At 38.3% G+C, this 23,750-nt stretch overlaps 1 protein-coding gene and 1 non-coding gene across 9 annotated transcripts in view; one reads left to right on the top strand and one right to left on the bottom strand.

Moving 5' to 3' along the window:
- Window positions 1-23,750, bottom strand: part of CADPS (calcium dependent secretion activator) — a 472,988-nt gene that overhangs the window by 411,931 nt on the left and 37,307 nt on the right. The gene's annotated exons all lie outside the window — the stretch shown is intronic.
- Window positions 4,746-4,857, top strand: LOC129034379 (U6 spliceosomal RNA). Its single transcript, XR_008501868.1, has one exon. It is a non-coding gene; the product is annotated as a U6 spliceosomal RNA (small nuclear RNA).

Below are 23,750 nucleotides of genomic sequence, written 5' to 3'. Positions count from 1 at the left end.
CTTGAACAGTCTTCTGTCTTATTCCTCTTGTCAGGTCCACAAGAGGAGGGATGAGGTTTGTCTTGCCTATTGCTGTATTTTCATCCTCTGGCACAGTGCCTGTCATACAGTAGATGATGCATAATATCCATGAAACGAATATGTGTATGGTAATACCATACACATCAGAATATAAAGACACTGTAGGTGTTTCTTTAATAGACTCTCACCCCCATCATTCTGAACACATACAATTACATCTTAACATAAAACATTGCTTTTTAATTTTGCTGCTATTGCCACAATATAGCCATATCACTCACAAATAATCTTTGAATATCAGGATTATTTTCAAATGGGCCACACTGGCCTGCATATTTTCTGAATCTAATTACAACCACAGACCAGGATGCAATTCTAACTCTGCTGCTAAGGACCTGTGTGATGCTGGTCAAGCCACTACCATTACGGGCCCCTAATCTGGGAAACGACATTCCCTAAGATCCCTTTCAGCTCCAAACAAGCAATGGAGAGTAGTCGTCAAAAGCATGGTTTTGGTACCAGATGGACCTGAACTAAAAACTATTTTCTGTGTAGGAGAACATGGGCCTCAGTTTTTCCTCTAAAAGGTAAAGACGATAATGTTATCTATGGCCAAATAAATGAGCAACTTTATTCACATAAGCACCCAATATAACTACCAATTTATAATGAGCACTCAAAGCATATTAGTAGTAGTGGTCATATCACATTATTATTAATAATATAATCATCATCATCATTCACGAGCATCAATTTCTAAGAAGCAGCTTTTCAAGTACATGCCCACTAAATATTAAAATCACTGGGGAAATTCTCATGAAAGTATCTGATTAACTTCTTTATTACTCGGATTTGTTTTTACAAATGGTCTGTTGTCTGTTCTTTTTCAGAGCATGAATTTCTGATAATCATTGAGAGAACAAAATGACTTCCATTATCCAGTTAAAATACAGTTCTGTAGCAGAATTAATCCATGTCTTTGCACGCTAAGTCATAGAAAACTGAATAGCTGTATCCTAAAACCATAGCTTCACTCTTGAGGGTCTTTGTTCCCTGTGAGCCTCCTTTGCTGCATATCCCACTGTCATTTCTTTGCTTTTCCACTCCCGGTCCACAAGTAGAAATGCTGCCCAGTAGGGCGATTGTGAGGGAACAGGGCTCTTACGTGTGTTTGGTGCCTAGCACAGAGCTGTGCACAAAGCACAAAGGAGGCTGTCAGTTAAGCTGAGCTTTCTTCTCCTCTTCCAATTCAAATGAACCTGATACAAAATCCAAAGGAACTGGTACTGGTGGTGGGGAAACAAACCAAGAATAGAGGAATAGTAGTTTATGTAACCAGACTCCGTTTATAAACCAGCCCTTCTTAAACTGGGACCCGTGGTTCTTAGCTTTCATCAAGCTTTCTTAGAGGTTGATGCCCCAACAAAAGCTGAGTCAGTGATGTAAATTGCAAAAGGAGTTGGAGGGAAAGCACATTTGAATAAATCAAGTCAAATGCTCCACAATATTTTTAATATTTAACTAAGAGAGTAGCCTAACATTTTTACCTAATTGCTCTCTCCTCTTTTTTCCACATATTCCACCCACTCCTCCTACCAGCCAATCTTATTTAAAAAAAAAAATCTGTAAGCCAACATTCTCCTGCACTCCTTCAGAGCTGCTCATTGCATAATCACCTCTAGAGTTATCTGCTTGCCATTTCCATCTCTCAGAAGTACACACCATCCATACCAGAAGCCTCAAGAAAATGCATGCATTTGGCACTATGGATTTATATTTGTTGTTTAGAAATAATTGCAAACCTACCATTTGTAGATTAAGGAATATGGCATATGACTGTTAAAAGCTCTGCATTATAAAGTCTTATTTCAATCCTACCCCATCATTCAAAGCCCAGCTTAAGGCTTCCTAAGACCTTCTCCAGCAGTTACTTCTCTTCCTTCTCTGACAGGTGTGCCACTTAATGTTTTGCTCAGGCAGCTGAACAATGGCATCAGTGCTGTAATTGGTAATTCACAATTCTTTCATATGGGGCAAGGGCTGGTGCTTATTAAATCCTCATCAGCTGATTTTTGTTAGAAAGTATCTTCTCAAAATGAGGACATCCATTGTCTCTAAATGTGGTAATTTAAGCAAATAAATTTATAAACTTAAAACAACAAAAAGGACATTATTTGGGAGTATGAATTAAACTTTACAGATACTAGTATTTATTTGGCTTTAATATTTTAAGGCTGCTTTTATCTACCTCAGTGTTTTTTAATGGCTTAAATGTCTTTTATCTACCTATATTTCCTCCTAAGACTACATAATATGTTTATCTTATGTAATGGTATATATAAAATCAAATTACATTAAAAAGATTTTCATTATGAGGCACAGTATTTACACAGTAATGCCAAGTAAAAAAGGCAAAATACATAATTATATACAGTATGGCTTCCACTATTAAAAATATTCAAAAACAACTGGAAGGAGATACACAAAAATATTAACATATGATATTTATTTTCGGTGGTGGAAAGACAGGTGATTGTTAAGTTACTTTTATATACTTTCCTGCATGTGTACATTTTATACAATGTGCATAATTTTACTATATAATCAAGTAAATGCCACTTTTTAAAAAGTCCTTTTGCCTTAATACACAAGGTGGCCTTCAAGTGAGGTGATGCTGCTCAAGCTGTCTAGCTAATATGTCCAAGTTTCATCAGTTAGTGAGTACTAGAGCTGAAATCTGAAAACAGAAGCCCTCATTCCTTAGAAATGATCCCTTCCTGCTAGAAAATGAGTTAATAAAAAAGCCATCTTTTCTGTTTAGAATTGGGGTAAAGGTGCAATCACACATCAAGACTCATTCAGCTTCAGATGTGCATGCAATTTCATTTTAAAGGCAGCAAAGAAAACGACTGGCATGTGCTGTTTCAGGCAACATGTGCTGTCTGGATAGTTCTACAGGCATTATGCAAGTCACTCATAGGAGCAATTAAATGGTTCAAAATGCATCCTCTCTATCTTCTGAAAGAAAGCTCTTTTAGGAAATTGACATTGGACCCCTTTCTGAATTACAAGTGAGTGGATTATGCATCTCTCCATAAGAGAGAGCATTTGAAAGCATCAGACAAAGGGCATGGCTCTCCAGGCAAATGATTTATGTATATACGTGTAAGACCCTTTTAGTTAGTAACCCTCCTGATTCTCTGACTTTCTGGTAGAAATTAAATGAGCTGTTTTCTGAGGCTGTGGATGGCAGTTGATGGATAAAGCACAGGTGTTGAAGGGCACTGGACAAAAACGTTTAAACACAAACAAATGGAAAAATATTCCATACTTATGGATTAGAAGAATATCATTAAAATGGTCATATTGCCCACAACAATCTACAGACTCAATGCTATTTCTATCAAATTACCAACGCCATTTTTTACAGAATTAAAAAAAAAACTATTCTAAAATCTATTTGAAATCAAAAAAGAGCCCAAATAGCCAAAGCAATACTAAGCAAAAAGAGTAAAGTTGGATGAATCACATTACCCGACCTCAAACTATACTACAAGCCCACAGTAACCTAAACAGCATGGTGCTGGTACAAAAACAAACACATAATCCAGTAGAACAGAATAGAGGACCCAGAAATAAAGCCACAACCTACAAGCATCTGATCTTCAACAAAGTTGACAAAAATAAGCAATGAGGAAAGGACTCCTTATTCAATAAGTGGTGCTGGGATAGCTGGCTAACCATATGCAGAAGAACCAAACTGGATCCCTACATTTTACATATATAAAAATAAACTTGAGATGTATTAAAGACCTAACTGTAAGTCCTAAAATTATTAAAATTATAGAAGAAAATCTAGGAAATACCATTCTGAACATCAGCCTTGGGAAATAATTTATGACTAAGTCCTCAAAAGCACTTGCTACAAGAAAAAAAAAATTGGCAATGGGACCTAATTAAACTAAAGAGCTTCTGCATAGCAAAGAAAACTATCAACAAACAACCTACAGAATAAGATAAGGTATTTGTGAACTACTCATTTGATAAAGGTTTAACGTCCAGAATCTATAAGGAACTTAAGCAACTGAGCAAGCAAAAAACAAATAACCCCACTGAAAAGTGGGCAAAGGACATGAACAGACACTTCTCAAAAGAAAACATACAAGTGGCCAACAAACAGCAGAGGCTGTGCTTTATTTGCTACCAAATCTCACATGCTTTGCCTTGTTGCCAACACAGAGTAGAAGCTCAATAAATTTTTATTGAATGAACAAATGAATGAATGAAATATGTGGAACTTTTCAATGAGAGACAGTGGCCATATATCTCTCTTATCTCTGCACAAAGCACTTACTAAATTTATATTAATCATACCATAGAAACTTTGAAATAATAAGGTAAAAGATAGTTGCAACTGCACTAAATCTACATAGGCCCTGAAATCCATTGGTAGATGCTGAAAGTAAACACTTGTAATATATCACCTGAGAAACTCATTTCCCCAATCCTGTCAAACTCATTATTTTCTGGGCCAAACCACCAGTCTTTGAAAAGTGATGTGAAGATCTAAAAACACAGTAAAAATGTAACAGAAGCCACACATGTAACTTTAAATTTTTATAGCTCCCTTAATAAAGTAAAAAGAAGTAGATGAAATTTTCATAATATGTTTAACTCAATATATCCACAATATTATCATTTAAAAACATAATCAGTACACATGCTCGCTCACTTGGGCAGCAGGTATACTAAACTTGGAATGATTACAAAGAAGATTAACATAGCCCCTAGGCAAGGATGACATAAATTCGTGAAGCAGTTCATATAAAAATTTATTTTACCTATTTATGTGATATTTTACTTTTTTAATATATAATCTCTTCTAAATCTGTGTGTTTCACATGTACGGTGCATCTTGGTATGGGTTTATAAATTTCCACAAGTCTAATTCAATCCTGGGAAGAAGTTATACTATGAGAGAATCTGGATTATAGTGGTTCTCAAACTTACAATTCCTTCAAAACTGTCAAGCCATATTCTGAAAATACAACACAAATTTGTTGCTGCAAGACCATGTTTCAAATGAAGCTGGGGTATACTTTATGCTCCGCCATCCTTAGGAATTACCTCCATGAAACTTAATTGTTAAGCACAGGGAGTACCCACTCTCTTCCTCTTTCAGCTGTTTTTATTACGTTAAAGATCAAAGCAATTAGTCAATGAAATGAATCACTAAACAAACTATAACAATTTAAAAGTTAACTCCATTTTGACACAAACTTCACAAGACAGGTTTTGCGGGACGTCCGTCTTCTTTTTGGTCCCTCTCTTAATAGAGCTAGTCAATTCTTTTGAAATTGTTCTGTCCTTTTTACATGTATATAGTTTTGTAAAACAAATTAAATTTCAATTTCTTAGTATTCTGAGAGACTGCTGTTCTTAAAATAAATGAAGATAAAATATGTAGGTAAATATTCACTAACAAAGTAAGTACAAGATTAATCATGGCAATACAGATTATAATAGCCCTGTACTGGAAACAACCAAAATGCCCATCAGCAGTAGAATGGGTGAAATATTGTGTGATAGTCAATGAAATTCTACATATAATGAACATCAACTACTGCTACATAAAAAAATAAACTCACAAATTAGTGAGTGAAGAGGCCAGTCCCCTAGACATAACACAATGATTTCATTTATATAAAGTTCAAAACTAGGAAAAATTAATCTATGGTCCCAGAAATCCAGATAATGGTGACAAGGGGTGGGCGAGAAGTGACTGGCAGGGGGCAGGGGGCAGGATGGGTCTCCTGGGGGACAGATAACATTCTGTTCCTTGATCTGGGTGCAGATTACATGGGTGTGTGCATGTAGGATTTATACAATTCTCTGACATTCATTATGCTTCAATACCACTTCCATAAAAATAATCAGACACATGAGAAAGGCAGAAGCTTGCTATCATACACTCCTGCCCCATGTGCTTCTGTTAAAAATTGGTCATATTGTGCTGCTTCCTGCTTCTACATTTTTGAGTTTCTAACTAAATCAAGGCAAAACAACTGATAGGGCTTTTAAGTAAAAGGCATGTTTTTCTCTGTGTTTGTGTCTTTCCTTCTCTCTCACTCTCCCTTCTCTTTCCCATGCCTTCCTGCACTCCCTAGATCCAGGTCTTTCTCTTCTTCAAGCAAATTTACTTAAAAGAAGGAAAGATGAGTAATAACTATACTTTTCTGATTGCATTAGAACAGCTTTGGGATATATCTGAAATCTTCAAATTGTTCTTTTTATGATGATATGAAGAACTTGAATGGTTAAAATGTTTATTGTAGATTTCTCATTTCATTCTCTGATTTGTGCTGTAAGAGAGATCAAATTTCTCTACCCATTTAACTCCTGTAGAGTATGGCTGTGGGGGATGCATATATTTTAATAAAGCTTTAAATTAACAGTTTCATGATACTCTGACCTGCTCTTGCTATGAATACTTAGCATATTTATAAGAAATATTGTTATGGCCAAAAGGAAGACAAAATGTGTTATGCATACCAAAGCCTATATGTACTGGGAAAAAATCTTTTCCCATTTTAACTGTTTCTGAACTGGTGTCTCTTTAGGAAAAGGTTTAACTAACTGAAGGCTTTGGAGGCAGTCCCCAAGGAAGTGACTACTTGTGGGCTTAGAGGTTGTCTCTCACTCACCACCCCCAATGATCCTCAAATAAATTTGTTTACAAAGGTGGGTATGTTATTATTCTCCCCCACCCAGGAAAGTAACTTGTGTTAAAACAACCTCATTTCCAAACATCATATAGAAATTACAGGAGATGACTTAACAACAACAAAAAAATCAATGTGCAGCTTAGGACAGCCATTTAGAGAAAACACATTACTCCATGGTGAGGAAAAGGAAGAAAATTTCCTCTTGATGATAACTTTAAATATCTATGTATATATTTAAAGCAGCCATGGCTAAATGAAGCCTTCCCAGCACTGCTAGATAAACATGACCTCACTACCTTTGCAGGAACCTATCTTAGTGCAGAACTGTAAGAAGTTGTGTATTCAGAAAGCCTCACATTTTTCACAGGAGAGCTTTAAAAATGCAATTTCTCTTGGAGCAAACCAAACAGAACTGACATGTAGTCATCACTCTTTTAACATTTCAGTATCTTGTGCTAATCCCCCTAGTTTTCAAATGTCTTTAGTCCACAGTGACAAAGATCTACTAGTGACCCAGAAGCTACGCCGAAGCCCAGGTTTTCCTCCTCCTCATCAAAATGTTCTAACCAGAGTTGTGAAAGAAGTGAAGGATCTATTTAAAATTTTTTTTGGCCTTTCTCCACCTCAACCTAGGAGGAATCACATAAAACAGTCCAAGGCCAGGAAGTAAAAGCAAAGGCATATGAAGTCCCTAGAGCAGAGGTTACCTGGAGTCTCTAAGGATTTGAACACCTTACATCACTAGGATTTAAAATACCTCCTCTCTATTACATGGAGAATCAAAAGTTGACTGAAGAGCCTTTGTAAACATCACGATAACAGAATATTTGATAGACACTGCACCATTTGTTTGAGTTTGCTCTCTGGCTAACTTCAGAACCTCATATCTTGAAAGGTCAGATACACAGTATTGAGAAAGGTATATTTTTGCTGAACGATGGTGAGCATCGCAAATCAATTTCAGCAGACTTTCCTGAGGAACAGGGAAGGGTCTCTGCATGATCTTTCAGGAAGTCACACCATTCAACATTGTCATATGAGATACAATCTACATGCCATCTTTCTATTGCCTTAATTAAAGCAGCAGGGATCCCTGGAAAAGGAAAAAATCTACTGCACAGTTTGGATGTTTAAGTTTGTAGAAACTTTTTGGTTCTTTAATTCTCTGATTTTTTAGTCCTTTAATCCCTTAGAACCATGAACTATGAGTCAAAACAACTTCCAAACCTGGAGTTTCCTTTAAAGAGAAAATGTCCATGGTTTATTAAGTAATTGGATAAAATTATTTGTTTAATCTCTTCTGTGTTTAAGCGGGTAGCTTATTTGGTGTACTGTGTAAATCAGTATGAAAATTCAAGAAATTACCTAGTAGAAAGAAGCCAACATTTTGAGTCAGGGAGGTTGTCAGCTAGATAAATTGGTACAATGTGAACATTAACACAAGGTTTAAGTAGTTCCCAAATCAATTTTATTTAGAAAAGAATGCAGATTGCATGTGGGCTTCCAAGTTCAAATGTCTATATTACCATATTTCCCTTTGAGGGAAGAAAAACAGGATGTGGTTTAGGATGCTGCTACAAATCAACTCAAGGGCCCTTTAATAATTATAGTAATACCTGTGTGCATCCCACATTTGGTTTAAGTGACTTTGTCCAATTCTAGGAATTTTCTAGCTTTAGGTTGATGTTAAAATTCAGCGCCAAGTCCAGAGTGAGAAAGAAACCACCTACTGAGAATTGTTTTTGTGATGTTTTCCTTAATTTATAATAATCACCAAGGAAGTCTTTGGATGGGGAAATTTCAAGTTATGGCTGCCAAGTGCAGTTGAAGTCTTAGCAAACTGGCATCAGACCCATTAATCCATTAGTCCTTAAACTTATCTGTATGTCAGAGTCCTTCAGGGACCCACACTAGATCTACTGTATCAAAATCTCAGGGGAGGCTAAGTCAGGGACAGCGTTCCTACAACTCAATAGCAAAAAGTCAAATCACCGAATTGGTAAAATAAACAAAAGACTTGACCAGACACCTCAGAAAGGTAGGTGCATGAATGGCTAATAAGCACACGAAAAAGTGCTCCACATCAATAGGTATCAGGAAAATGCAAATAAAACTACCATAAGATACAACTCCACACCTGTTTGAACAGCTAAAATTAAAAAGACAGACCAATGTTAGAAAGGATGTGAAGCAACCATAACTCTCATACATTGCTGGGAGTTGTGTAAATAGCACAACCACTTTACTTTGCATAATGGTTTGGCAGATGAGATAAACATATACCTACCTTACAAGATAGCAACTTCTCTGCTAGCTATTTACCTGAGACATGAAAACATATGTGCACAGAAAAACTTATATAAGAATGAGCATAGCAATTTTATTCTTAATAGCTAAAAACGAGACAGTCAAAATGTCCATCAAAAGGAGAATAGATACGTAAATTGTGTTATAGCCAAACAATGTAAAAGTACCCAGCAGTTAAAACGGACAATCTACTGATACACACAACATAGTTGAACTTCAATAGTATTATTCTGAGTGGGAAAAAAAACCCAGACACAAAAGATCATACATTGTATGTTTCCATTTTTATGATAATAGGCAAAACTGATGTTTAGTAAGAGATAAGAACAGTTACTGGCTCCAAGGGACGGTGGTGGAGGTGGGTGGGCAGGGATTGACTGTGGGGGGCATGAAGGAACTTTCTAGAGTGATGGAAATGGTCAATATTTTAAAAGAAGTGTGGGTTACGTGTGTATTTGTCAAAACTCAGTGAACTGCACACTTAAGATCTATTTGTTTGAATGGATGTAAATTATTCTTCAATAAAGTAAAATTAAATGAAAAAATGTCTCCAAGCATATTCACATATTTACAATGTGAATCTATGTTTGTAAACCACTATATCAAGGAATATTTAAAAAACACTGAAAAATGATTTTTATTTTTTGCTACAATCCCAAGGTTTTAGTGATGATGCTCACAACATGTTGGAAGACCAAAGTTTGGGGTGAGGTTTAAAGCAATGACAATCTGTGTGTGTGTGTAGGGGTGTGTGTGTGTGTGTGTGTCTGTGTGTGTTATAGTAAAGGGTGGATTCAGCAGGTCTATGATGTTTAAATTCTACACATTCATCTTATGAGAGATAACTTCTAAACTCTTGGAATATCCTGCCTGATAACAGTGTCTTTGTATACCTGGGGCATCGGGCCATGGCAGATGGTTTATGCTAATGATGTGATTAACGGTGAGGTTCTTGGGTTGGAGACTATGTAACTAAGGTCAGTCATATGGGCACTCCATCCCTTTGTAACCAATTCCTAATTTTAAAAATCCTGGACATCAAGGCTTGAGTGAGCTTCCCTGGTTGGCAGCATTCTGTACACATTGCCATACATTGTTCCTGGGAACAATAAGTACTGTCCTATGGTCTCACTTGGAGAGGAAAACTGGAAGCTTGTGCCTGGTCTCCCATGAACTCTGCCCTATGCACTTTTTCCTTTGCTGATTTCAATCTGTATCTTTTCTGAAATAAACTGTAACCATGAGTATAACAGCTTTTCTGGTATCTTTGAGTCTTTCTAGTGGATCACTGAACTGAGAATAGTTGGGGACCTCACACATATGGATGTGTGCATGCATGCACACACACACACATGCACATACATCATACAAATAAATTGAAATTAAAGAAGCAATAAAAAGATGCAATGCAAATGGGAGCAGTGAGTTTTCAAAAAAGCTCAATGAGCCTGAACAAGCCATAATTACAATCCCAGGAGTATAATCCTGTGTTGGGTTAGGGGAATGGTCTAGAATTTGGTACACTGGCCTCAATCTGAAAAGGTACAGGTGTATACCATACAAGGTGCTGAGATGATCACAGCAGGATAGCTACTGTGAATTTTCAGTAAGGGAGACAGCACTTTTCTGAAATATTCCACAAATAGAGAAACAGACAATCCCAGCACTCTCCCTGATCCGGCATTGCCTACCCCTCCAGATTCATGGTACATGACTCTCCCTCTCATTTTCAATATTGTATCCAATACTCTGGGGTTTTCTGCCTCAGTCCTATATTTTATCCTTCAGAGCCTACTGTATAAAGTGGAATTATTATTTCTTAGTCTGGTTATGTGTTTTTAACCTCTCTTACTAAAATATGAGCTCGGTAAGGACAAGGAAGAGGTCTGCAGGTCCTTATTTTGTCTCTAGCACCTAGTTTAGGCCTGGCATTAATAACAATACTATCTGAAGGATGAAAGCCTGAACAGTTGAGTTCCTTGAATGCAGCTGGCACTTTTCAGCTTCAGGGCCTTTGCATATACCATTCCCTCTGTTTGGACCAATCTTCCCTTTCTCCTCTTTACTAGACAATTCCTACTTACTCTTTCTTCCTCATCTTTTTTTTTTTTTTTTTTTTTTTCGAGTCGGAGTCTCGCTCTGTCACCAGGCTGGAGTGTAGTGGTGCAATCTTGGCACCTCTGCCTCCCAGGTTCAAGCCATTCTCCTTCCTCAGCCTCCTGAGTAGCTGGGACTACAGGGACGCGCCACCATGCCCAGCTAATTTTTGTATTTTTAGTACAGACGGGGTTTCCCCATGTTGGCCAGGCTAATCTCGATCTCTTGACCTTGTGATCTACCTGCCTCAGCCTCCCAAAGTGCTGGGATTACAGGCATGAGCCACCATGCCCAGCCTTCTTCCTCATCTTAAACATCCCTCTTGGAAAACCACCCTCAGATTAGGTAGATTAGACACTCTTTTCACACTAGTCTGTATTTGTTTGCTATTGTTACATAACAAATCGCTTCAAATTTAGGGGCTTAAAACACCACTTATTATACTCATAGTTCTGTAGGTCAAAAGTCTGGGCAGGCTAACCTGGGTTCTCTGCTTTAGAGTCTCTGTATTGGTTTTCTAGGCTGCCTTAACAAAATATCACAAACTGGGTGGCTTAAAACAACAGAAATATATTATTTTGCAATTCTGGAGTCTAGAAATCCAGACTCAAAGTCTTGGCAGGGCCAAGCTTCCTCCAAAGGCTCTAGGGAAGTATGTTCTTTGCCTCTTTCAGCTTTTGGTAGCTCCAAGAATTTCTTGGCTTGCAGTAGCACATCTCCAGTCTCTGCCTCCATCTTCTCATGGCTGTCTTCCCTCTGTGTCTGTGTCTTTACATGGCATTCTTCCTGTGTTTCTTTGTCTGTGTCAAAATTTACCTCATCTGATAAAGACACCAGTCAGAGTCATGCTGGATTAAGGTCCACCCTAATGATCTCATCTTAACTTGATTAACTCTGCAAAGAACCTGTCTCCAAATGATGACACAGTCATAGGTACCAGGGGTTAGGGTTTCAACATAAACATTGGGGGACACAGTTCAATTTTTGCTGGACGCAATTCAACCCATAACAGTCTCCCAAGGCTGAACTCAAGGTGTCATAAGACCTGGACTTTTATGTGGAAGCTGAGGTGAAGAATTCATTCCCAAACTCAGTTTGTTAGCAGAGTTTAGTTCTTTGTGGTTCTAGGAATGAGGTCTCTGCCTCCTTGCTGGCTGTCAGCTGGTGGCTGCTCTAAGCTTCTAAAGGCCATCAACATGCTTCATCACATGACCATCCATCCTCAAGCCAGTGTTGGTGCATCAAATCCTCTCATGCCTGGAGTCTCTCTGACTTTCTCTCAGCTAAAGGCTGGAGAAAATGCTCTTCTTTGAAAGGGATCCTATAATTAGATTAGGACCACTGAGATAATTTCCCTTTTGCCATATAACTTAGCATTATCAAGGGAGTGCTATCATATTAACAGGTTCTACTCACACACAAAGCAGAGGGGATTATTTAAGGGCAAGTGTCACTGGGGGCATTCTTGTAATTCTGCCTACCACATCACCCTTGATGTTTTTCACCTTCCCTCAAAGGCCTAATTACTTATTAAACATTTTCTTTCCATGTTAGATTATACACTCCATGAGGGTAGAGAATAAATGCATGTTATTCACAGTTGGTGTCTTGAGCACCATGCATGAGGCAGAGTAGGCACCTGAATAAATGAGTCAATGGATGGATGGATGAATAGGTGGGAAAATGGATGGATTTCTCCTAAATATTCTAAAAGACCTATTAGCTTGCTCATTTGATATAGAAACATTAAGAGACAAGGTCAGCCAGGCACAGTGGCTCAAGCCTGTAATCCCAACACTTTGGGAGGCCGAGATGGGTGGATCACTTGAGGTCAGGAGTTCGAGACCAGCCTGGCCAATGAGGTGAAACACCATCTTTACTGAAAACACAAAAATTAGCTGGGCATGGTGGCGCATGCCTGTAATCCCTGCTACTGGAGAGGCTGAAGTAGGAGAATGGCTTGAACCTGGGAGGTGGAGGTTGCAGTAAGCCAAGATTGCACCACTGCACTCCAGGCTGGGCGACAGAGTGACACTCCATCTCAAAAAAAAAAAATAAATAAAAATAAAAATTAAATTAAAAAAATAAAAGAGACAGGTCTTGGCTGATCGGACATTTCAGGCAGGGAAATGATGGAAAGAAATTGAGTTTGCAGATTAGGAACCCAGACGTCAAGGTCGAGATAATGAACCCAGAACCTTGACTGACAATAGTCAGAAAATTGCAAATGCTTAAGTTTTGCCACCACATGAGAAATGACCTGCCATTTATTCTGCCACTTTGTCTTGGTTTCTCCAAGAATATCTATTATCTTTTCAAAAATTAATAGGTGCAGACAATTGTGTGACAGCTAATGAGAAAACAGAACGTGTGTGTTGTGGCAGCACTAACTCAGGTGGTACGACTTAAACCAACAGGAATACTTGTGCTGCTAAGATTAAAAACCTATACTAGGCCCTCAGCTAAATTGCTAAATGGATAAACAGCCTCCTTATAAGTACAAAATCCCAAACCTGCTGGAAAAATATATTTTTAGACATACAGTGCTGAAATTTCTGATGAAACAATCAGACTTGTATATTCCAAAGTTAAGCACACTTTCAAAGTTTTTTCTCATTGAGGGCAATACAAATGGTTACTTTAATTATATTTTCCCTTTGGGTGATTCAATGCAGTATGATTTTTAAATGAGTTTTTAAAATATTCTTTTAAAAAATATATAAGAAAAGTGGTTGGGGCCAGAGAGCCTGTAGCTAATAGCAGACTTCAAAGAGGGGGAAAGATCAATGTGTATCTCCAGGATTAAAATACACAGCTGTAGTTTGCAAATTCAAATACATTTTAAGGCCACCTCCTCTTTCTACCTCCCAAAGGCCTAATCCTTTGATTGACAGTTACAGTCCTATCAGAAAAGCAGACTACATTTATTCTGGTGCACTGAAGGAGGTAAGCCTTAATCTCTTTAATCGTTTCATCCATGATGTCTTTGAATAAAGGAAAGCAATTACTATTTCAATTCCTGCTGGTTGCCTTTCCTGGGAATAAACTGACTGGGGATCAGAAGTCTTGTCAGTTGCATCTTGCTGGACCTTAGGGGGCTGCAGGTTTACAAGCTGCATGACAGCCTAAGTTAACACTGCCCATGTTTTTCTGCCACGGCTCCTGCTCTGATCCTCCATCTGACTTCTCCTCTTTGCAGGCATTACATAATGTTCAAGGGGAAAAACAGCCTGAAATAATCTCACATCAAGAGGATTTGGACAAAAAAACAAATTCAAATTGATAATCCAAGGCTGAGATTGCCACTGTCATTCTGTCATTCAACTATCCTTCTGAAATACTTCTCAGCTTGTGTTTTGGTACTGTTGCTATAACTTCCAAAAAAAAAAAAAAAGAAAGAAAAAAAGAAAGAAAAAGAATGTCTTCATAGACACATTTCAAAGCACAGCCCAGATATTTGATAGAAAATTAGAGTTAGTGTGTTTGATGTATGAATACTCAACAGTTATCATCTTCTAAAACTGGAGTCAATTATACTTTGTGGCAGCAACAGATTTAATAGCACCTTGAATCTGGAAGTCATGTTTTAGGCTATGGGAATAAATGTAAGCTTTATCATCAGTTGTGAGAGTGTTCCCTCCAATGTTAGAAGTCAGAGAATGTAAGGAGACTGCAGGGGAGCGAACTAATAAAAAGAAATCAAGGGTTGCATGCAGTGTCAGGACATTTAGGGCACCAGAGATTATTAAAATAATCCTTCAGGTTTATACCTGGGGATCCACCCTTACAAAAACAAAACAAAACAAAACAAAACAAACAAAAAAAAATCCACAGTGGCAAAGAAAATATTTTGAGTAATTTTCTTTATATTGCTCACAGCACAAGTGAAGTATACCACCACTTTTTTAAAAAAAGATAATTCTATAAAGTCTGCAGTTTATTCTTCCATTATGAACTGATGTAATTTGGTGTATTTAAAAAGAATAGCCCAGGGACTGAAATATTTTAATTTGCCTCTCTAATGAGAGGTTCTTTGCAGTTCTTCTAAGAACACTTGTTTTCCCAAGCTTCCTTCTCCCACATTCTCTCCCACATACACATGCTACAAAACTGTGTATTACAGTCCTGCTTGGTTAAAATATTACGTGTCAGAGATGAAGTCAGCTTTACGTACCAACACACACATACACAGGCACATATATCCAGGGCAAAGCCCCTAACCCTAAATTTGCTTTATTTTATAAAAGAAAATCACTCTCACACTGGGAAATAAGAAAATTGGCTATTGACAGTTGTCATATATGCTTGATAATTTCACAGCCTTTTGTTCTACATTGCTTGTTTAGACATGGCTTTCTGTCAACCAGGAAGTTCCGTCAGTTTCTAGAAAGAGAACTCAGTTTATTTTATGGGTGGGAGGGGCACCTTTTCCTTATTAGCTTGGAGGGGAACTAGCTTCCCTTGGGTGAATACCCAAAGTCAGATATGTTATTAGGCACTTAATGTACTTATTTTAGGGGTTCCCAAAGTGTAATCATAAACGGGATCCCAAAGGCTCTCAAAGTGTGGTATGCAAACCAGCAGCTGCAATGCAGCACCTGGGAGCTAGTTAGAAATGCAAATGATCAGGCCTCACCCCAGACCTACTAACTCTGAAACTCCGGGCGTGGAGGTACAGCAAGCCCCCCAGGTGATTGCAATGCATGCTCAAGTTTGAGAACCACTGTCTTCTATCAGGTAAACCTCAGAATGCCTTATGAAGTAGGCACTGTTATCTCTATCTCCAATCCCTTGTTGGTGAGGAAAGTGAGGCTCAAAAGGTAAGGCCATTTGTCACATAGATGGGAAATAATGGGGCTGGGATTTAAACTCCAATTGTTCCGGCTTCTAGTCTTAAGCCCTTTCCATGCAACCTTTCATATCATCACTGCTGGCCATAGAAAATAACTTTAAACTTTGAAAACAGCTCTTCACAGCCTTGCCCGAAAGCAAAGCAGCTTCCTATGCATGGAAGTACAATAGTCCTTCCTATGACTACACCTCCAAGTCAAGCTTTCTCTCCTACCCTCAGCCATCATTCATTCTGACACAGACACAGAATCATACACTTGAGCTGGGAGATTTTAGCAGCACTTAAGGCATCAGGGGAGAAGCCAGGATGACAATAAGATCTTCAATTCCTAATGTGACCCTGGGACATAGCTTTGCCTTATCCCAATAATTCTGAGGCAGGTGGTAGGAGGCAGAAGAGAGTCAGTTTCTTGTGGAACTATTGAGAATTTCTGAGACATAAGGACTTTTGCTTTGGTCATGTATTCAGTTGATCAGACTTATCAAAAAGAGAAAGGAGATCCTCCTAGAAGTCAGGAGAGGGGTTTGTTTCAGTAGGAGATCAGGAGATTATGTTTTCCTGAAAATTGGTGTCATGGTACACATAAAACTGTCACACTCTGAATCAGGTTGATGGACTGTATCAATGTCCATTTCCTGGTTGTGATATTGTACGATAGCTATGCAAGATGTTATTGTTGGGGAAAAATGGGGAAAGGGGATATAGGATCTCTGTCTTATGTCTTACAACTGCATGTAAATGTACATTTATTTCAAAATAAAAGGTTTTTTAGAAGTTGGTGTGATGGTAAGAAGGGCAGAAAGTGGTCTGGGAAAAGTAACTTGTAACCATGCTATTTCATATCTTTAAATATCATCTTTGATGGTTCTTCAAGTCTCTATAGCTCCTGAGCCACTGAAAGGAAACTCATGACAGAGGGGGCTTTCACATCATTCTTAACCTTTCACGGAAGTCACTGGAACATAATACTCTTACAGTTTAAGTGACATTCTGAGGGAGGGTCTTCTTGCTCTGGTAATTAGTGGGCAGGTCTAGCACCCATCCTTAGATTTGGTTGCTAGGTAACATGGTCACTCTGCTATTTAGGTACAGCATCTCTAACCTATTCCTTTCTTGAAAGGGATGGACAGGTTGTGGGGAAAAGATCTTTGTTGGAAGAAAATCTGCTGGTTGCTGCCTTTTTAGCTTTTTATCCCCTTCTGAGCTGCCAGACGGAATATTTAAAAATACACCTAAGCTGCTGCTGGGAGCCAAGAATTTCACATCAACTGTTAACTGCCTGTTAATGGTTTTGATGGAAGGCTTGATATGAAACACCACATCCCAGTAGATAATTTGATTGCAGACAAGATCGTACTGCAGAGGGTGTGGGGGTGCTATTTCTTGATTCCCCCCACCCAGGTGTGTAAAGAAATCTATCCCATAGCTGGAAATACAATATAATCCCTAACTAGATCTTTCCAAGAAGTCTGAAAATGGTATGTTTCCATTGGTAGTGAAGTGTGAAAAACAAGTCAGGATGGCCACTTTTCAAGCAAATGTTGTAAAGATGGTTGGTTACTGGGAGACACCTAATACCTTATGGGGGATGAACAAGATGAAAGTGTATTTTCATTGAGAACACTCACTGTGCCAAAGACTATAATTTAACCCTCATAACCCCCATGAGGCATGTACTTTAATACCCATTTCATAGATAACTGAGGATTTGAAAAATTAATTAATTTGCGCAGGGTCCCAAAGCCAGTGAGGAAGGGGTGAAGTCGGGTTTCAAATTGGATGCCTTTGGTCTCTAAATTCATACTCCTAGCAGTTATGCTGTGTATGTTCTGCAGATTTTCCAAGCCTAGATTTCTAAGACTCTATGAATAATCAGGAAACTGATCTTTCAAATAGCTTTGATATACAATCACATACACTGAGGGGTTTCCAGAGTCGGGAGAACCAGAAGCCCTTAATGAATCAAAACAACCATCTTGTTACAGATGGTCCAGATTAAGCCATATTTTTTTTTAAAAAAGAGGGAGATTACAGATCTGTACAGTTCACAATTTGTTGTAAAGAGCTTTGCCTCTCTTTGCCACTTAGTGTAATCACTATAATGCCTCCCATGCATACAGTGCTTTAGGGCTTACAAAGCACTTTCACATATATCATTTGATCTTCATAATGATCCTATAAACTCAGTAGAATATTTTACAAATAAGGAAAATGTGGTTCACAGAAGGTAAATAAATTGCCTACAGCACTGTGTCTCAAAAAGAGAACTTCCGTATTTTGGCTGGGACACTGCTTCATTGTGTGGGGCTGTCCTATGCCTTGTGGGGTGGGTAGAAATGGTGGGTTCCCAACCATTAAATGCCAAGAGCTCTGCCCAGTCATGGTCATTCAACATTTTTAATAATTGTGCCCTCTGGGAGTTAAACTCTCCATTCCCCATGGAGATCTACTGACACATGGTGTAGGTAAGAGGGTTTGGGTGTCATGCTTCTTCTAAGTCGTGGAGCCAGGGCTCCAGATGGCAATTCCAGCACTCTTCCTACCATGGCACTATTTTAAGCTATCAAATGTGCAGTAGCCTAACCAGGGTTGGGGTGGTCTTCACAAAACTGTTCCTATTGTTTCAATCATCAGAGAAATTCTTTTAAAGTAATTGGGCAAAAACGTGGAACTACTGACAAGGAACTGGGCAAATGGCCAACTAGTAACTGAGATAATAGCTTTTGCCGTAACGGCTTTAAAAAGAAAAAAAACATGTTACCAGAATCTGCACTAAAGGGCAAACAAACACAGAAGAGCCTTGTATAATGCAAGGGTTATGCCTAGGTTTATCTTGCACATCAGAACATTTTAATATTCTATTTAATTATATATTCACAGTTGAGGGCCAAATTTGATGTTATAAAAAGCTTATTTTAAAAAAGCATACTTATTTTAAAAAAAGCATACTTATTTTAAAAAAGCATACTTATTTAAATATGCTTTTAATAACATGTAAATATATACCAGCAGATTTTTAAAAATTATCTTCTACTTATTCTGTTTAGGACTTATTTTAAATTTCAGTTTTGCTTATGAAATTGCAAATTGACTGCTTATGGACCCAATTCTACCAATAAATGGGATGCTTACTTTGGTCTACCTGTGTTTTCTCTTTAATAATTTGATTTTGGTTTTCTTTAGTGGACATAAGCACACTCCATTTCATTACCACTTCCAACTGTATTACATTCAGTTTACCTTACTCTTACCTTACATGGGTAGTCCCTGTACTGAATTTGATGGCCTTGTGGACATGCTTAGTCTAGGGCTAATTATCCAAGAAAAGAAGTTTGATTAATAAAAATGGTGGCATATCAACATCTTAGGGACCTGATGACTAATGGTTTAAAAGTGTGCCAGCTTTTCACCTTCTGAGACCTTGGTTTCCCAGCATAAAAAATGAGGCTCATGGAGTTGGGCCTTTGTATTGGTGGAATCTGCATCTGCAGATTCAACCAACCATGGATCAAAAATATTTTTAAAAATAAAACATAACAATCAAAGATACAAAATTTAAAAATAGAGTGTAACAACTATTTATATAGCATTGACACTGTATTAGTTATTACAAGTAATCTAGAAATAATTTAAATTATATGAGAGGCTATGTGTAGGATACATGCAAATACTATGCCATTTTATATAAGAGACCTGAGCATTTATAGATTTTAGTATCTGTGGAGGGTCCTGGAAGCTATAGCCTCCATTGATACCAAGAGATGACTATATTATAATTTCATCTATGTCACAGATTATTGTGAATATTGTACGAATAAAGGTAAAAACATCTTGATAAAGCTCAACGTGCAGCATTTGTCTATCTATTCATGGTTCCTACCATTTACTAGACGCTCTTCCAGGTGTAGTATCAAAGTGCAGCATTCACCCTACCCACCAATGATCTACCATTTACTAGACACTCTCTGGGTTCTGGGCCAAGAATAATAAACAGGTCAAGTTTTGTTGGGCTATTATTGGCTCTCTGGCTTTATATTCAATGTTAATGAATACTCATTTTTGACAGCCATCACTTTGATACAGAGCTAAAAAATAGTTCCTACTGAGAAGAATGCAAAATGGAGACGAGAAGTCAGATATGCTGCATTTCCACCTCCTACTTGACTGTAACATTCAGGACCTATCCCTGCCCAACAGCCAACTTGCTGTCAATAAACAGGGACATCTCTTCTGCTGAGATTTCTTCCCTTTCTTCTGTCTACCACCACCACGTGGGTAAGTGGGTGGGTAGGTAGGTGGGTGGCTGAGTGGGTGATTGTGTTCCACCCCCACTGCCCATGCCATCCTGTGCTTAGCTCTATGAAGACTCCTATCACCTCATTTTGAAAGTGTTCCATTACAGGAGAACACAAGCACCTTCAGGTAATATATGTCTTAGATGGAGGTCTGGCACCTAGTGGATCTTCACCTTTGAAATCTGTTGAAAGATCCAACTAGTGCTCATCTTTGAAAATAATTCTCCCCCTCCTCTAGCCCACAGCAAAGCAAGTAATCAAAGTTCCTTTTCTGGGTTTTGACATTTTTATAAATCAGGATCTTCTTCAATATTAAAGAGAACATTTACCCCCATCTGAGTTAAAAGCTTTCTCCTAGTCCACTTTAATAGCAATCATCTGTGACAATCTTTTTCCCTCTTGGATATACTTATCAGCCAAATTGGTACACCAAGTGAGAAAAATGCTGAAAATAGTTGTGCTGTGTCTTTGTTCTCCTTGTTTTTCCCTAGAAGAATAAATACAAGAAAAGCAAGTTGAGGGTATAATGGCTACAGGTGCTACAAGCTAAAGTAATTAGAAACCTCACAATACCACTCAGTCATAAACAAAGTCTCCCTACAGAAAATTGGAGCTTTATAGCTAGCTGCACAGACCTGACTTAAGAAATCTTTCAATACACGGCCTTTTCAATGATGTTAAAACTATCACACTGACTGATGGGCTGTGCTGGGCCCAGACATTTCTAAGACCCCATATGTTTTGTGGAGACTTGATTAGATTATTCTTACCTTCTCATCAAACTCTGGGATACTGACACTGTAGGATATTTCTATTATCCAGTCAGTCTTTTTACAAGTGGATATGTAACATCCTCACATATCCTCATGCAAATTGTGGACTTTGCCAACTGTCAGCCATGGAACAATTCCAATCTGCTGGGGAGGATTTATTCCATCATACTCACAAATGTCAAAATTATTCCATTTCCTAGACATAGAGTTATAGACAAATATGTACATTTCAAAGATTATAACCCAGGAAATTTGCTTGATAATAAATCACCACCATTTTAAGGGGAGGAGTGCATGGACCTCTTTAAAGTCCTGGGAAGTCTTAAAACCGACTACTCACTTCTAACCATAGATAAGTATTATAATAGCTAACATCTCTTGTGTGCTGTATGCCAGTTGCTGTGCAACACTTTACATATATTTAAATCTCATGAAAACTCTTCGAAGTAAACATTATCTTCATTTTCCAGATGAGGAAACTAATAGAGAGCAGTGAAATAACTTTTCCAAAGTCATACAGCTAATAAGTGGCAGAGACACTATCATACCTAGGCAGACCAACTTCAGAAACCATGCTTTTATACCCTGCATGAGGTTGCTTCTGTAACAACAGTTCCATTGTCAGTCACTGGTTAGGGAATCAGGATGATGGGTTTGTACCCTGGAATGAGCATTGAGACCTGGACTGCTGGCATGGTTCCATTACCAAATTACTGCGAGGTCTTGGCTAAATCACTTAATCTCTCTTAACCTTCAGGATCTCATTTGATTCAGTATAAGGAAACACAGGTATTTGTAAAAATTAAATAGAGTCACGGATGTAGTATTTTAGAACATAAATTCCATCAGTATATTCTCTACAGTATCCTAAATACCTAAAACTATAGTAGGAAGTGCTAAAAAATATTTGCCGAATAAATGAATGATCCAACAAAGGAAAAATCACAACATAAAAAGCAGTAAATTCAGCAAAACTATTGCACAGCTGATGTGAATTGACCGCTTACACAGTGCTATAAGCCTAACTAAATCTTTGTATTAAACCGTAGTACCACATCCCGCAATGTATTTGAATTCTTGTTCATTTGGAACAGTTGAGAAAACAGGGATACAGACTAGTTAAGAGTCTTGACCAAGATCTCTTGGCTAACAAATATCAAAGCTAATTTTTGAACCCAGGTTCCCTCTGGTCAAGATGCTAAGCAGACAAAGATAAATTATGCATCTGTCTCTTTCCTTAAGAAGCTTACATTTCATTGTTGATAGGTAAGCATGCATGGAAATAGCAAACTGAGACCTGTTGGGTTAAGAGTTATAAAAGAAAAACAGAACCAACACAGGAGGGTGAGAGTAATTCTGAATGGGTTTGTCAGGGCTGGTGTTTCTAAATCTTGGCCGCATTTTAGAATCACTGGGGCTTGGTACTACTAGTTTTAAAAATACTCCAGGTGATCCTATTGTACAGTTAAGGTTGAGAGCCACCAATCCATGCAAGTCTCTTTGAGAAGTGTTTATGTTAAGCTTTAAGGGATAAAGTGGCATTATGATCTCAGAGGAATAGAGAGCTTAAAGGACTTGCCCCAAGGCCACACAGAATAATAATGTCAAAGTTAAAATAGAATCCAAAAATCTTATGCCTAGATCTTAGGGAACATTTGTGAGATAAAGACACTACCACTGCATTAGACAGCATAAAACGTGACGAGGAAGGTAGTTTCATTCCACCAGAGGACACTGTAGAGAATACATTTGACCTGTGGAGCAGAGTTTTCACCTAGCACCATAAATTTCAGCTTGACGCACACTTGTTACCAGTAGGACTAAGAAACGGAGAGCAGAGAAGAATCTATTTAACGCTGCCTCTCCTCACATCGCTCATCATCAGCTTCTGATATGAAAACACAAAGCTTTGCTTAGTCCATATCTATAGATCCTAAATGTAAGAAGATAAGCTGCTGCTGCTGAGGCGTTGCCTCGCGTGATGGATGAAGCCAACTATTGCAACTGCTGAAAAATCTCCCAGTCTCGCAGTCATAAAACTAAAAGGCAGAGAAGAAGGGGGCCATCTGCTTCATGCTGGCTAGATTTAGCTCCGCTTGGATGGAATGAAGAACCCCTCCACTCCTTTAGAAAAACAACAACAACCAACAACTTCTTGTTCATTTTTGGAGGAATTGCCTCCTCTAGGTATGGAGTGTTTTAAACACAGTTATATGTCTGAAATTAGGAAAGGGTAAGAAAGCCACAAGGTGCCTTCTTTTTGGCCCCAGTTCTCTTTTAATGACTGGTTTTAGGGAAAGTCCAGTCCCCTTTTCTAGACTGGGAGAATATACAGCACACAATTTTCTACTATTCTTTGATTGACTGACTGATTTGAGACAAGATTTTGCTCAATTGCCCAGGCTGGATTACAGTGGTATGATCATAGCTTACTGCAGTCCTCCAACCTTAGCCTCTTGAATAGTTGGGACAACAGGCACACAGCACCATGCCTGGCTAACTTATTTTTTAAAAAATTTTTAATAGAGATGAGGTCTGACTATGTTGCCCAGGCTGGTCTTGAATTCCTGGCCTCAAGAGATCCTCCTGCCTCAGCCTCCCAAAGTGCTAGGATTACAGGTGGAAGCCACTGTAACCCTAGCACTTTGGGAGGCTGAGGAGGGAGGAGGATGAGACTGAG

This window comes from Pongo pygmaeus, chromosome 2 (genome assembly GCF_028885625.2).
Source record: "Pongo pygmaeus isolate AG05252 chromosome 2, NHGRI_mPonPyg2-v2.0_pri, whole genome shotgun sequence".
Taxonomy (NCBI): Eukaryota; Metazoa; Chordata; class Mammalia; order Primates; family Hominidae; genus Pongo; species Pongo pygmaeus.
This window is presented reverse-complemented; position numbering and strand designations above follow the sequence as displayed.